The sequence below is a fragment of the Scylla paramamosain genome, chromosome 45 (genome assembly GCF_035594125.1).
Source record: "Scylla paramamosain isolate STU-SP2022 chromosome 45, ASM3559412v1, whole genome shotgun sequence".
Classification (NCBI taxonomy): Eukaryota; Metazoa; Arthropoda; class Malacostraca; order Decapoda; family Portunidae; genus Scylla; species Scylla paramamosain.
In genome coordinates, this window is record NC_087195.1 from 11,690,935 (window position 1) to 11,705,050 (window position 14,116).

General features: G+C 42.3%; 1 long non-coding RNA gene across 1 annotated transcript in view; it reads right to left on the bottom strand.

The window, feature by feature from the left end:
• The window catches only part of LOC135094371 (uncharacterized), a 69,691-nt gene extending 63,542 nt beyond the window's left edge, over positions 1-6,149 (bottom strand). Inside the window, exon 1 of the long non-coding RNA XR_010263771.1 lies at positions 6,056-6,149. This is a non-coding gene — a long non-coding RNA (uncharacterized LOC135094371). The remainder of the gene's footprint in view (positions 1-6,055) is intronic.
• Between the last annotated feature and the right edge of the window lie 7,967 nt (positions 6,150-14,116).

Below are 14,116 nucleotides of genomic sequence, written 5' to 3' on the forward strand. Positions count from 1 at the left end.
ACACACACACACCAGCGAAGGAGCCAAGGGGGAGAGAGAGAGAGAGAGAGAGAGAGAGAGAGAGAGAGAGAGAGAGAGAGAGAGAGAGAGAGAGAGAGAGAGAGAGAGAGAGAGAGAGAGAGAGAGAATGTCATACGTACATACACGTACGCACGTACGTACGTACACACACACACACACACACACACACACAGACACACCCACCACCAACACAGACTAAGTCACTGCACCACCACTGCTCCTGCATTCTATCAACTATAACTTGATGAAGTGGGATTCTATACATCTCCCGACTACTGCTGGAGTTGTTGGAGACTTACACAATCAAAGAGAGGCGAACATAGCAAGAGAGAAGGTGTTCACATGAAGAAAGCAAAGTAAATGACTGGTATCAGCTGGCTTTAGCAGACGACAGAGCTGTCAAACCACAGAGGTAAACATTGTTGTTCAGTGTTTCACTACCATGGCATCTCTTTCCTTGCCTAACATAGAAGAATTAGTGAAGGAGAAGGTGGAGGAGGGGATAAAAGACATAACTGTGGATGTCAAAGGTAGAGAAACCAGAGAAGCTAGTAAACTAACTAAGGAAATAACAGAAAAGCTTGTTCCCGAGCTTGCTAAGATCATAGCAGTGTCCGTATCCTCGGCCGTGACTACAGCTTTCAAGGAAGTGGCTAGTGAGTTAGCAAAAATGTTTGATACCTCACAAAAACAGGCTCTACTAAATAGATATGAGACAGATAAGCTTGAACAATACCAACGAAAGGATAATCTATGCATCTACGGCTTGGAAGAAGAAAATGAAGAAACAGAGGATGTAGTCGAAGCCAAGGTCATTGAACTGGCAGCAGATATGGGGGTGACTCTTGTATCTGACAACATCTCTGTTGCTCACCGACTCGGGAAACCTCAAGCATCTAATAGAAGCAGACCGGTAATTGTAAGGTTCTGCCATAGGAAGAAAAGAAATGAAATGCTGAAGAAAAGAGCTGAACTTAAAAAGAAACAGAGGAAAGTATTCGTGAATGAAGATCTTACACCCATGCGAGTTGCAATGTTCAAGATTGTCAAGGAGCAGCCAAATGTGAAAAGTGTTACCACTAGGGATGGTAAAATACTTGTGTGGCTCACAGATAAAAACAGGCCAGTTGAAATTCATACACCAGATGATTTGTTCAAAACAGGTATATTACAGCCTGATTGGAAAAGGCTGAAACTTGACAACATGATTAATAAGACCCTAAGTAACAACGCATAGGACAAATATGGAGCACAGACAAAAGCTAAAATTCAAACAACTGTCTCCCATACTAAATTTATTACTAATCTTAATAATATTTCAAAACTCTCTTTACTAACACTAAATGTCAATGGATTGAAAGGAAAGTTAACCACAACGGAATTCAAGGACTTGTGTGTTATGTATGATGTATTATGTATAAGTGAAACAAAATGTGATGATGTCGATATGATAAATATTGTTCCCAGTATGAAAAACCTTGGATTTGATATAGTATTCAAAAACAGACATGAACTCAGTAGATATAAATCAGGGGGTTTAGTGCTTGCTATTAAAAGGGATATTAAGCTGAAGTGGAAGACTATTAAGACTGAGGGTAAGGCTTTCATATCTATTTTAATAGATAAAAGAAGTTTAAGGTTAGATAAGGATTTGATTATCAGTGTGGTATACATTCCCCCAGTTAATTCTAGATATGCAAGTGTGGAATACTTTGAAGAAATTGATAATTTTCTTTTGGATTATACAAGTGATGATTACTCACATTTATTATGTGGAGATTTTAACTCACATACTGGAACTCTGTTGGATTATGTTTTGCCAGATGTACTTCATGATGATGATGATGATGATGATGATGATGATGATGATGATGTTGATGATGATGGTAATGGTGATCTATTTGAGGTACAAAACATACTTAAAGCAATGGGAGTGGATGGAACAAGGTATAACCAAGATGTAACACAGGATAGGAATTCTTATGGGAGAAATTTGGTGACAATATGTTGTAATAATAAGGTATGTATTTTCAATGGTAGAGTAGATAGAGATCTCAGAGTTGGGAGACCCACAACTACACATGGCACTCTTGTGGATTATGTTATAGGTTCACCAACATTGTTAAAAGATGTAAATGAATTTAGAGTGCTAGACTATGACCCATTGTATTCAGATATTCATTGTGGTATTCATGTACAGCTTAAAGTAAATATTGAGTATGCAATTATTAACAATGCCAATATAGCACCTGTGAGTAACTATAATCAACCAAGTAAGTGGAGAGCATCTAAGGAAGAGGATTATATAGCAGAAATTGATGAAAATCAGGTAAAAGAGTTAATAGAGCAGATGGATTCTATGGACATTGAAGATGTAAGTACTAGAATAAAGAATATTTTATTAGGAGCAGCTGTAAAGGTTTTTCCACCAAAGAAGAAGAAAAATTATGTTAAGCAAAGTAATAATGCAAGTTTATCTGGATATGATAATATTTGTTGGTATACAAGGAAAGCATACCATAAAGCTAGACATAAATATAATCTGAGGAGGAGTGAGGATAATAAGAAAGATATGATAGAAAAAAGCAAGAAGTACAAAGCTGAACTGAAAAGAGTACACAATAAGGAAAAAGAAAATATGTTGATTAAGTTAAAAGCAAACAGAAATAAAGATCCAAAAACATATTGGAAAATATTAAAGGAAAATGATGGAAATAAAAGCAAAACTACACTTACACTTGCAGATTTTCATCAACACTTTAAGAATCTATCAGAGGAAATTAGTGAAAGTGATAAGCATTTAAGTGAACTAGAAAGTGCTACAATTGAATCTGGGGAAGAGGAAACACTGAATGAGCCCATTACAGAACATGAAGTGTTGAAAGCTATTAGAAAACTAAAGAATGACAAGGCACCTGGATATGATGATATTGTTAATGAATATATTAAAAGTACAAAAAATATGCTTAATTTGTATGTTAAATTTTTTTAATAGGATTTTGAATACAGGATATTTACCTAAAGAATGGTTGATAGGGGTTATTGTCCCATTGTATAAGAATAAAGGTGATGTTGATGACCCACACAATTATAGGGGTATAACTTTGTTAAGTTGCTTAGGTAAGGTATTCACATCTGTGCTAAATGACAGGTTAACTTCTTATTCTGATAGTCATAATATTATAAAAGAAAATCAAGCTGGATTTAGGCAAGGTTATAGTACTCTTGATCACATATTTTTATTAAAGAACATCATTGATCTGTTTTTATGGAAGAAGAAACAATTATTTTGCCTTTTTATTGATTATAGAAAGGCATTTGACACAGTTTGGAGGGAGGGGCTCTGGTATAAGATGGTAAAGGAAAATATTGGTGGTAAAGTCCTTAATGTTATTAGAAATATGTATTTGAACATTAAATCATGTGTTAAGTTTAATGGAAACAAGTCAGACACTTTTATTTGTAATAGAGGAGTAAGACAAGGTGAAAATCTTTCTCCATTATTATTTGCCCTTTATGTAAATGACATTGAAAAGTCTTTAATAGAAAACAGATGTAATTACTTACTATTTGATGATAACTACCTTGATTTACAATTGAATTTATTGATAATGATGTATGCTGATGACACAGTAGTTCTAGCTAATTCGGAAGAGGAAATGAGGAATATTCTTAATGCATTGGAGTTATATTGTGACAAATGGAAATTAGAGGTAAACAAAAATAAGACAAAAATTGTTGTATTCAGCAGAGGAAGACTTAATTATGACAATTTTCATTTTGTATTTAGTGATGAAATTATAGATACAATTGGTGAATACAAATATCTTGGTGTCTTATTCAATTATAATGGTAGGTTTAGAAATGGTCAATTGGACCTTAAGAAAAGAGCAACAAGAGCTATGTATTCACTAATTGGAAAATGCCGCAAACATGATCTACCAGTTGATCTGCAACTTGAATTGTTTAACACCATTGTAATGCCAATTATGACCTATGCTTGTGAAATTTGGGGATACTGTATTATTAGAGAAATCAAGCAGTTGCACATGACATTTTTAAAACATGTATTACATGTACATAAATATACAAGCACTGATATTGTATATGGGGAGTTAGGGGAATATCCTATTGATATTGTTATCAATACTAGAATGATTGGCTACTGGTCAAGGTTAATAACAGGGAAAACTACTAAGTTAAGCATGATTATGTATAAAAGTTTGTTACATTTAGACTCCACAGGCATGTATTCATCACCTTGGATTTGCCATATAAGAAATATTCTTAACAATTGTGGTATGTCAGGTATTTGGATGGATCAACAAACTAATAATCCAGAATGGTTAAGGAAAGCAGTTGAAAACAAATTTAAAGATCATTGGATAACATCATGGTTTAGAAATATTTCAACAAAGGGACTTTGTAAGAGTTATAGAATGTATAAAGACTTGTATTGCAGAGAAGATTACCTATTGAAACTTAAAAAGAGTATCAGAATGCCTTTGATTAAAATAAGAACAAATAACAATAGACTACCTGTTGTGAAAGGAAGATATGATAGTATAGATAGGGAAGAAAGATTATGTACTTTATGTAGATGTAATGTTGTCGGAGATGAATATCATATTTTATTGTCATGCCCTAATGATAACATCGTGGAGCTCAGAAACAAATATATACCAAATTATTATAGAAATAACCCAACAGTGAATAAGTTTATCCAATTAATGCAAAGTAAAAGTCAATATATTTTGTCTAACATTTCTCTTTTTTTAAAAGCTACCTATAATTTTTTTTAGGTAACAGAAAGTTGATTTATATAAGTTGTTAGTGTTTGTTTGTATCTGAAATAATTGCAGGAGCTGTGCTCCATACTTTGTATCACAAAGTCTGAGCATGTAAATAAATCTGAATCTGAATCTGAATCTGAATCACACACACACACACACACCGTCACAAGCATGCGTGCATCTATGGTAAATATTCACTTTTCACTTCACTCTTTCTCTCTATTCTGGACGAGACTTTTTTTTCCTTGTAGTTTTGCGTCTGTTTTGAATTGTTGTACTTGTTGCGAATGATTAGTTTTTACCCCACCCCTCCACTGATCACGCGTTCCCCTCAGATCAACCCTTTCACTGCAACAGAAGCAATGTGTCAACTCTTTATAAGCATCTATAGGAAACTTAGCGATGAAAAATACATTTTGCAATTTCTTTTCAGTTCCAAGATTGAATGTGGCTGGAGGACAAGTCCAGAACGTGACTGGTAATTAAGGAGAGGAGCACCGAGTGGCAGTCAAAGGGTTAATACAAAAACAGACCTAAATCTACCTGAAACAGACAAGTAACACAGCAGCAACTCTCACTCGCAGTGTTTCTCCTGAGAGGACTGACCGGATACGTATAACTACCTCACCTGACAAGCTTAAACCAATTAAACCCTAACTACCTTCCCAACCAAAGACTTTCCAACCACATAACACCAAAAACTCTACGTAATCTTGTCAATGTAACGCTCCGGGGAACAAGAGGGTAGCAAGAGCGTAACAACAGTATTAACTGCCTCCAACAACCACCTAACAGCTAATTCGGTAGTTACCTTGTTAATACGTCACCAATATTCCCAGTCTTCCGTTTTCTACAGTACATGGTTGAAATGTTAAATTGTTAAATACGAATAGTATAACAAAAGTGAATACGATAGAAGAAGAAGAAGAAGAAGAAGAAGAAGAAGAAGAAGAAGAAGAAGAAGAAGAAGAAGAAGAAGAAGAAGAAGAAGAAGACGAGGAGGAGGATGAGGAGGAGGAGGAGATATTAAAATAGAGAGAGAGAGAGAGAGAGAGAGAGAGAGGAGAGAGAGAGAGAGAGAGAGAGAGAGAGAGAGAGAGAGTAAAGATGACCACGGGAGAAATCAGTATGGAGACCAGCAGACAGGAAACACCTTATCTTGTCTCTATTTTCTCCTTTTATCCAGTGTTCCCTTATTACTGTTTTACAGCCTCGCCTCCCCCACGCCCTCCAGTACTCACCACACGACCCGCAGCCCTCCTGACGCACGGATGGATGGGAAATATTACGATAATCGCCACCGCGGGACTTCACAACTTACTCTGTACCTCTGGTCGGGGAGGGGAGGGGGAGGGGGCGGGAACTCAGGGCTGGCAAACTTATGCGATTCGTCAATATTATGATAAAACTCTAACTCACGCCGAGTAACTCTGTTGAAATTGACAGGAAATATAGATCAGTAAGTATTATTGCTTTGTGTATTGATATTTGTAGGTTTGTTCGGGTTTACCGTTGATTTAGTGTTTTATGAAGCGTAAAATTATGTTGGAACTCCTGGCTGATCACACATAGCGGGAAATAGATTTTCGCTTGATTCAGTAGGAGTGAGAGAGAGAGAGAGAGAGAGAGAGAGAGAGAGAGAGAGAGAGAGAGAGAGAGAGAGAGAGAGAGAGAGCAATTGAGTCATTATCCTTTCGTTCGTCTTTCTTTAAGGAATGAAGACGCGGCAGTGAGGGAGCCAGACACAAAGGAAGGACAGGATGGGAGAGGGTGCCAGTGAAACAAGAAACATTAAGAGAATAAAGAAAATAAGAAGAAAAAGGAGAAAAAGAATGGATGCAGGAGACGACTAAGAAGAAGAAGGAATATAAAAAAAAAAAGTCAATTAATGGGAAAGGAAAAAATCAGATAAAGTTGAGGACAGAATATAGAAGGAGAAAAAAAGGAGAAGGAAGAGGAGGAAGAAAAGTGAAAGGAGAAGGACGCGTTAGAGATAAAGGGGAGCAGAAGGCGAAGATAAAGTGTTACTATGCAGGACTTAGGAGGACGCCAAGCTTACTTTGCTCGTCCTGGAGGAGAAACTGTCAGCTGTACTGACCCTCAGATGTGATGCAATATTAGGTACAGCAGCCAACGCTGACCCTACACCCAATACACACCTAACACCCAACACACACTTAGTACACCCAGTAAGTACTCACCCCCCGATGCGGTGCACTGCAGGGTCAGCGGGTCACCCTCGATCAGTGACCTCAACACCCCGCCGTGGACAGGACTCCATCCAGTGTCCAGGAGCACCAGGCACGACGGCACGACTGTGGAGGGAAGAGCTTGGTTACTGGTGGCGTGTGGCGGTGTGTGGGCATTGCGGGGGTGGTGTGTGGTGGAGTGAGTGGGTGCAGAGTGCTGCAGACTTTGTGTGGACGTGGTCTGCCATGTGGTGTGTGCAGCATGTGTAAAGGCAGGTGGTGATGGGGATGGTGAATGTGCTGACTGGTTTTGTGGGAACACCTTATTATTTTATGATAGACACATTGTTTGTTATACGTAAACACACACACACACACACACACACACACACACACACACACACACACACACACACACACACACACACAGGAATTTCAAACCCCGCATAAATCATCGCAGTATGTTTATGAATGCTAACTACTAAAAAATCTCCCAAAAGGCAAGTAATATGCATAAAGAATCTATTGGTGATTTGTGCGTCCGCTGGTGGTCAGGATTGAAAGGAGGAGGAAGATCGGGGGAGCGAGGGCGGCGCTGCCATTTAGGAGTGTACTGTACCAGTGTACTGGCATTACGGTATTTCAGTGTGTCGGGTCAAGTATTGCTATTAGTAGAGTTATCTTTGTTGATAATACCAATGCACACACACACAAATAAACAAACAAACAAACAAACACACACACACACACACACACACACACACACACACACACACACACACACACACACACACGCATACAAACACTTACACACACACACACACACACACACACACACACACACACACACACACACACACACACACACACACACACGCGCGCGCGCGCGCACACACACGGCCACGCGCCTCGCTCGATCCGTGCCACCAGACACCACAACAAGATACGCCTCAAGGTGCCGCGCACAGAGCGGTACAGACTCAGCGCGATTCCCACCATGGTGCGAGAAATCAATCAATAGCATTTCCTTTCTAGATTAGACTTACCTTTTGGATTAATGTTAAGTATTTCCCCACTCCCCTCTACATTTTCTGTTTGTTAAATGCCTGAATAATGAACCGTTTATTATTATTATTATTATTATTATTATTATTATTATTATTATTATTATTATTATTATTATTATTATTACACACACACACACACACACACACACACACACACACACACACACACGCGAATGTTTACCAGCTTATTTTTATTTTTATTCCATATTTAGTTGGAATAGTAAAACAATTTGACTGGAGATTTCATAAAAGTTCTATTAACACACACAAAAGCTATGACGAGGACATGTTCAGTGTAAGGCACAGCAACACCCCCAGCAACAGGCAGCAAGTACCAGACAAGGCATTAGTGGTCGAGGCGTGGCAGTCATCACCAGCTTCTAATTGTTCCCGGAAAAAACACCAAGACAATCGGGAAATCAACTTAATTCAAGACATACTGAGAACCAGCTCCCTAAACTCCCTTAGTAATAGGCTTCGTGACTCACCGAGGCGGCAAGTTGGACGAATGAATGAGCCCACCCGCGCATCAAGGCCAACCTGATGCAGCCAAAAAGTAGCAAACATTCCAAACAAACACGCCTTCCTGCCGCAGAGCAGCGGCAACCAAACACCTTTAAAGTGTCGCGTACCCCCCTACATGTGAACGGATGAGCGCAGCGGTGCGTGAGGAAACCCGCGGCGAGCAGGACGTCAAGGAAACAACGCAGCCTACGTAGACAACAGATAAATAATAAATACACAAATAAATAAGCAATGCATAAACTCATGAGGCACAAATTCCCGGATAATTTTTTTTTTTTCTGCCAGTTTAGTATCCTTGGCCAGTGAATTTCCTCGCAAACAGATATTCAGCTTCACTAAAGAGGCAAAGAAGACGTTGTACACAGTCTTTGAAAGGAGAAGAAACAGATCGAGAAAAAGGAAATTAACGGAAAACAAAAAAATCATCTTCCGCCTCCTCCACCTCCACCACCACTTCTGACCTCTTGTGCTCCTGTCCGTGTCTATCACTTCTCCACTTTCAGTGCCTCCACCTCCCCCCCTTTCCTGGCGCCACACCAGCAGCCTCTCACCACCACAAACCCTCCGCGGTCTGGTCTCCTCTGCTTACAGTCAGAATTTCAACACTTTCTATCCTTTCTTTAAAACTTGAACACTTTCCAGCTCAGCGCTAAAGCCACCCGGCTTCGAGGACACATTATTCTACCTCATAAAGAAAAGAAAACTGAATGAGGCATAACTATATTTCTTTTGAGACTCTCCCTCCCTTTATCCCAGCCAGAAAGCCTGTGTGTTTGTGTGTGTGTGTGTGTGTGTTTGTAGTCTGTCATCTCTCTCTCTCTCTCTCTCTCTCTCTCTCTCTCTCTCTCTCTGTCTCTGTCTCTCTCTCTGTCTGTCTGTCTGTAAACTATGTACCAACGGTGACGCGCGATTAATCAAAACCGGCGTTGTAACACACCCGTTCATTAGCACCTCCAATCAGACAGACATCCCGGGTGGCGGAGATGCATCACGTGTTTACCTTCGCCTGCTGCTGTTTATTCAGAGCCTGCATGTACTAATGACCATATAATAATGCTACTGAGTAGTGTGTGTGTGATCTCTTTGTTTAATGAGAGAGAGAGAGAGAGAGAGAGAGAGAGAGAGAGAGAGAGAGAGAGAGAGAGAGAGAGAGAGAGAGAGAGAGAGAGAGAGAGAGAGAGAGATAGAGAGATAGAGAGAGAGAGCAGAGAGAGAGAGAGAGAGAGAGAGAGAGAGAGAGAGAGAGAGAGAGAGAGAGAGAGAGAGAGAGTACACACGTGCGCCAAGTAACAAATGGAGCCTCTCCACAGCACGCCACCAAACAGGAAGGTGTGCATCCCCAGGTCAATTTCTTTAATAATTTCAGAGTGAAGCACGCAGCATAATGGCGCCATAAACAAATGCTTCCCTTCTGACTGCGTCTCAAGTTCTCATATTAATTTTCTATTTCAGAATCTCGTTTCCCTCTCTGGCCCTTCCGCTCGCTGGCCGCCCTCTCCCCCTCGTGCATGCTCGCAGCTGCGCCTTTCCTCCTTCGCGAATCACGGTGCAGTAATTCTTGTGTGTGCTTATATTTAAATAATGATGAAAAAACAATGACACCGACGACACCACCAGCAGCTGCAACACCACCACCACCACTACCACCACCACTAACAACAACAACAACAACAACAACAACAACAACAATGACAACGACGACACCACCAGCAGCTGCACCATCACCACCACCACTATCACCACCACCACCACCACCACCACCACAACAACAACAACAACAACAACAACGAGTGTCCTGGCAGACCGGCTCCGTGAGTTGTGATCCCCAAATAACTACTTATTGGCACATTTTTGTCCTTTAATTTATCATACAGAAAACATGTCGGTCACCATAAATCCGTATTTCATTCCTATACTTATAAAATGTAACATCAGTTATGTTTAAAACAACGAAACACACACACACACACACACACACACACACACACACACACACACACACACACACACAGAGGAAAAGATCAATGTTTGTCTGGAGTGAAAAAAAAAAAAGGCAGCTGAGAAAAGCGTGAGGGTGAGGTGCGGAGGGGTGAGCAGCCTGGCCACAAGTGGGCCTTAGCGACGGGCGGCCTCAAGGCGAAGGCGCTGCTGAATGGGTGAAGGAGGCGCCAGACGAGTTTGAGAGAATTCATGGCGGTGCTTCAGGGTTCAGTTGTGAAGAGCAGGGAGGCCACGACGACGCGTTGGCAGGTTGGAACGAGCGATGGGAGAGGGAACAGTGAAGAAAACTCCACTTGACGGGATGGTACGAGAGAGAGAGAGAGAGAGAGAGAGAGAGAGAGAGAGAGAGAGAGAGAGAGAGAGAGAGAGAGAGAGAGAGAGGTTATTATTTACCAATATTTACATTTCTAACTATTAATCAGCGTCTTTTGCACCTCATGAAAGTTAAGAAAGAACATTTTAAAATACCATGATACAAAACACAATACAAGGCAATACACCGCCTGAGTGCACGCCTAATGCACGCAGTCCTCCCCCCTCCACCCGCCCTAACGTCAGACCAAGCGTGGGTAACAAGTACCGCCTGCCAAAACAACTGCCAACCTAAAACGTGTGTGATTTATTTATCCTCTCTGTGAACTGTTGGCATCACCTTCATTCATCCCTCACCAGCTCTAAGGGGAATGAGGAGAGAAGAGTGAGAGGGAAGAGCAGAAGGACAAGAAACAAAAAAGCTATGATGAACCAGGATCCAACCCTCCAGCTCAGAGGTAAGAGGCAGGGAAAGGAAAGAAGGAAGGCTTGAGAGAAAGAGCAATATTGACTTACTGTCTCAGACGAGGCAAAAGGTTGTGCTGTGGTGTACAAGTGTGTATCCCGATCGACAGGGAGCTTTAAAATCCAGCAACTTCTCTACTGCTTTAAATTTAAGATCCATTACATAGCAACGTTCATATTTCCCTCATATACATCCAGTAGCATCAAAACGATACATTTCTTACTTGGCGAATACCGAAAGTTTCCTTTGTGAGGGAAAGCACCACACGGAATTGAAGGAAACCTGAGTAAGCCACAGACACACCGGGACCTTTGACGAGCTAACCCCAGCGTCCACAGAACACTCGACGCGGCCTCGTGAAGGCCCATCACTTTCACAAGGAATGCCCTTCCTATCCTGTCAGGATCTGTTGGGAGGTGACAGACTCTTCCTGGCCAGGCAGTCTTCGGGACAGACGAGGGGATTCCTTCCCTGAGTGAAGGATTAGCGAGAGGTGAGTGAAAGGAGTGTGTGTCCTCGGGAGGCGAGTGGTGGCAGCAGGACAGACATGGGGGACGTGTATGTCTTCAGGTGGTACGAAAGAACTTGTCGAAGAGGTCTTGTTGTTGTTGTTGTTGTTGTTGGTGGTGGTGGTGGTGGTGGTGGTGGTGGTGGTGGTGGTGGTAGTGGTGGCGGTGGTGGCGGTGCATTCCTCCCTCTCCTCCAAGCGTGACCCTTAAAGCGGTGGGTGTGTCGAGGGAGGAATGGCAGGGGCTAGGAGTGAGTGCGTATCGCGTGTTGGTATTCCACTCCAGCTGACGTGGATACTGTGCCTCTTACTATGATCTATGTCAAGTTCCTCCCTCGCTCTCTGTCCATCTCTTGCTTTATAGAAGTGTGTGTGTGTGTGTGTGTGTGTGTGTGTGTGTGTGTGTGTGTGTGTGTGTGTGTGTCGCCACTGTGTGTCTGTATCGCAACACGAAAGTCGCAATTTGTTCTGTGCAGGTGAGTGTAGGTGTGTAATGTGATTTTCGGCAGACTTCAGAGACCACAGGCGTAGATGGAGTGCTTTACATACAAGAATGCACGCACACTAAGGTGAGTGGCGTGCAGCCAGTGGGATGAATGGCTGCGTCAGGGACTGTTCAATCATGGCAGAGTTTTTAAGTATGAGTAGTTGAAACCAAAATCGTGATAAACTTCGCATTCGGCCATACTAACCGCAGCCATCTGCAGGTGAACACTCTCACACTGGTCTGGCGCCACGCACTCCGTCCTACCCAGCAAGATTACACACTGCCTCAGCGTTACATGGCATCGCGGTGCAACGAATGAGAGCTGCATAAGACTCCACTCTTTGAGTCACCACTCTTGTCATGCACACAATGTCACACGCCGACACAAAGAAGGAGCAAATTGCAGTGGCTTTCTATAATGTTCTCAAAATCGTGGTGCATTATTCCAGTTGGCTGTTCATTATATTTGCTGTTCCTGGGTCGTTGCATTAGAGCTTTGCTGCAGCTTATTTATCTCATAATACTCACTGCTTGAACAACATTCTTCATACAATGCTATGGTATTTATCAATGCTAGCGGGATCCCTGAGTAAACCAAGGCATGATAATTTAACTAATACAACGTTTGATAATGTATACTTAGGAGGAGGAGGAGGAGGAGGAGGAGGAGGAGGAGGAGGAGGAGGAGGAGGAGGAGGAGGAGGAGGAGGAGGAGGAGGAGGAAGGAAAGAGGTTTAGAGGACCCACTCCCCTATCACTCTCCCTCTCACTATCACCCTCACTGTCACGTCTCCACTTCTCCTCTCTCACACCTCTTACTTCTCCCCTTGTCTCTCTCTGTCATTTTTTTTATCCAAATCCGTGACCCACCCACTCCCCTTTCACTCTCACTCTCACATCTCCATCTCTCTTCCTCTCTCACACCTCTCTCACTTCTCCCTTTCTCTCTCTCTTTCTTCCGACTTTTTAATCCAAATCTGTCATCTACCCACTCCCCTCTTACTTTCACTCTTATTCTCATACGTCCATCTCTCTCCTTATCCACGGTCTTTGACAAAATGTGTGGATGTGATATATATAAAAATAAATCATAAGCCCTTACCATGTGTTGTTGTGCACACTATACTACAACGCGGCCGCTCCTCAGGAAATATGCGGGAATAAGCTGGGGCGTCCATTCATGCTGTGCTCCAGTTGTCGTTATGACCAGCTCCCTCCTTGAACCTCTAAGGGTAAGCTAAGTGATGAGGGCGGGCTGGGGAAATACCTGCACGGGTCATCCCCTTCCAGGTGGACCCAGGCGGCGAATGCACCAACAGCCGCGCCACGCTCTCCCACGCCCCACCCTACGCCCTCCCACGCGCACTGCACACCTAGTTATTTACTTAATCGATATCACCTCTTACGTTCTTGATTTGATTACTTATTGTCATACCTTTCCCTCTCAATGCACAGAAATGCACTGGCGACGCAATGCTACTTCAATTACATGTATAAACGCAATGGTACACTGTGTACGTGGAGGAATGTGTGCGTTGTGCTGTCAAGTGCTGATGCGTGTGTTGCGTGGGTGGCACACATGAAGCCCGTGCTGGAGTGTGTGGGCGGCAGTATTGGTGATGATTCCCTCTGACCCACAATGCCGCCTGGTGGCCGCCTCATCCTCGAGACACTGGCACCAAGACGCGCCATTTTGAGCTACAGGGAGATGTGCAGCACGTGTCCTGCCCCAGCAAGCCGTGAATGT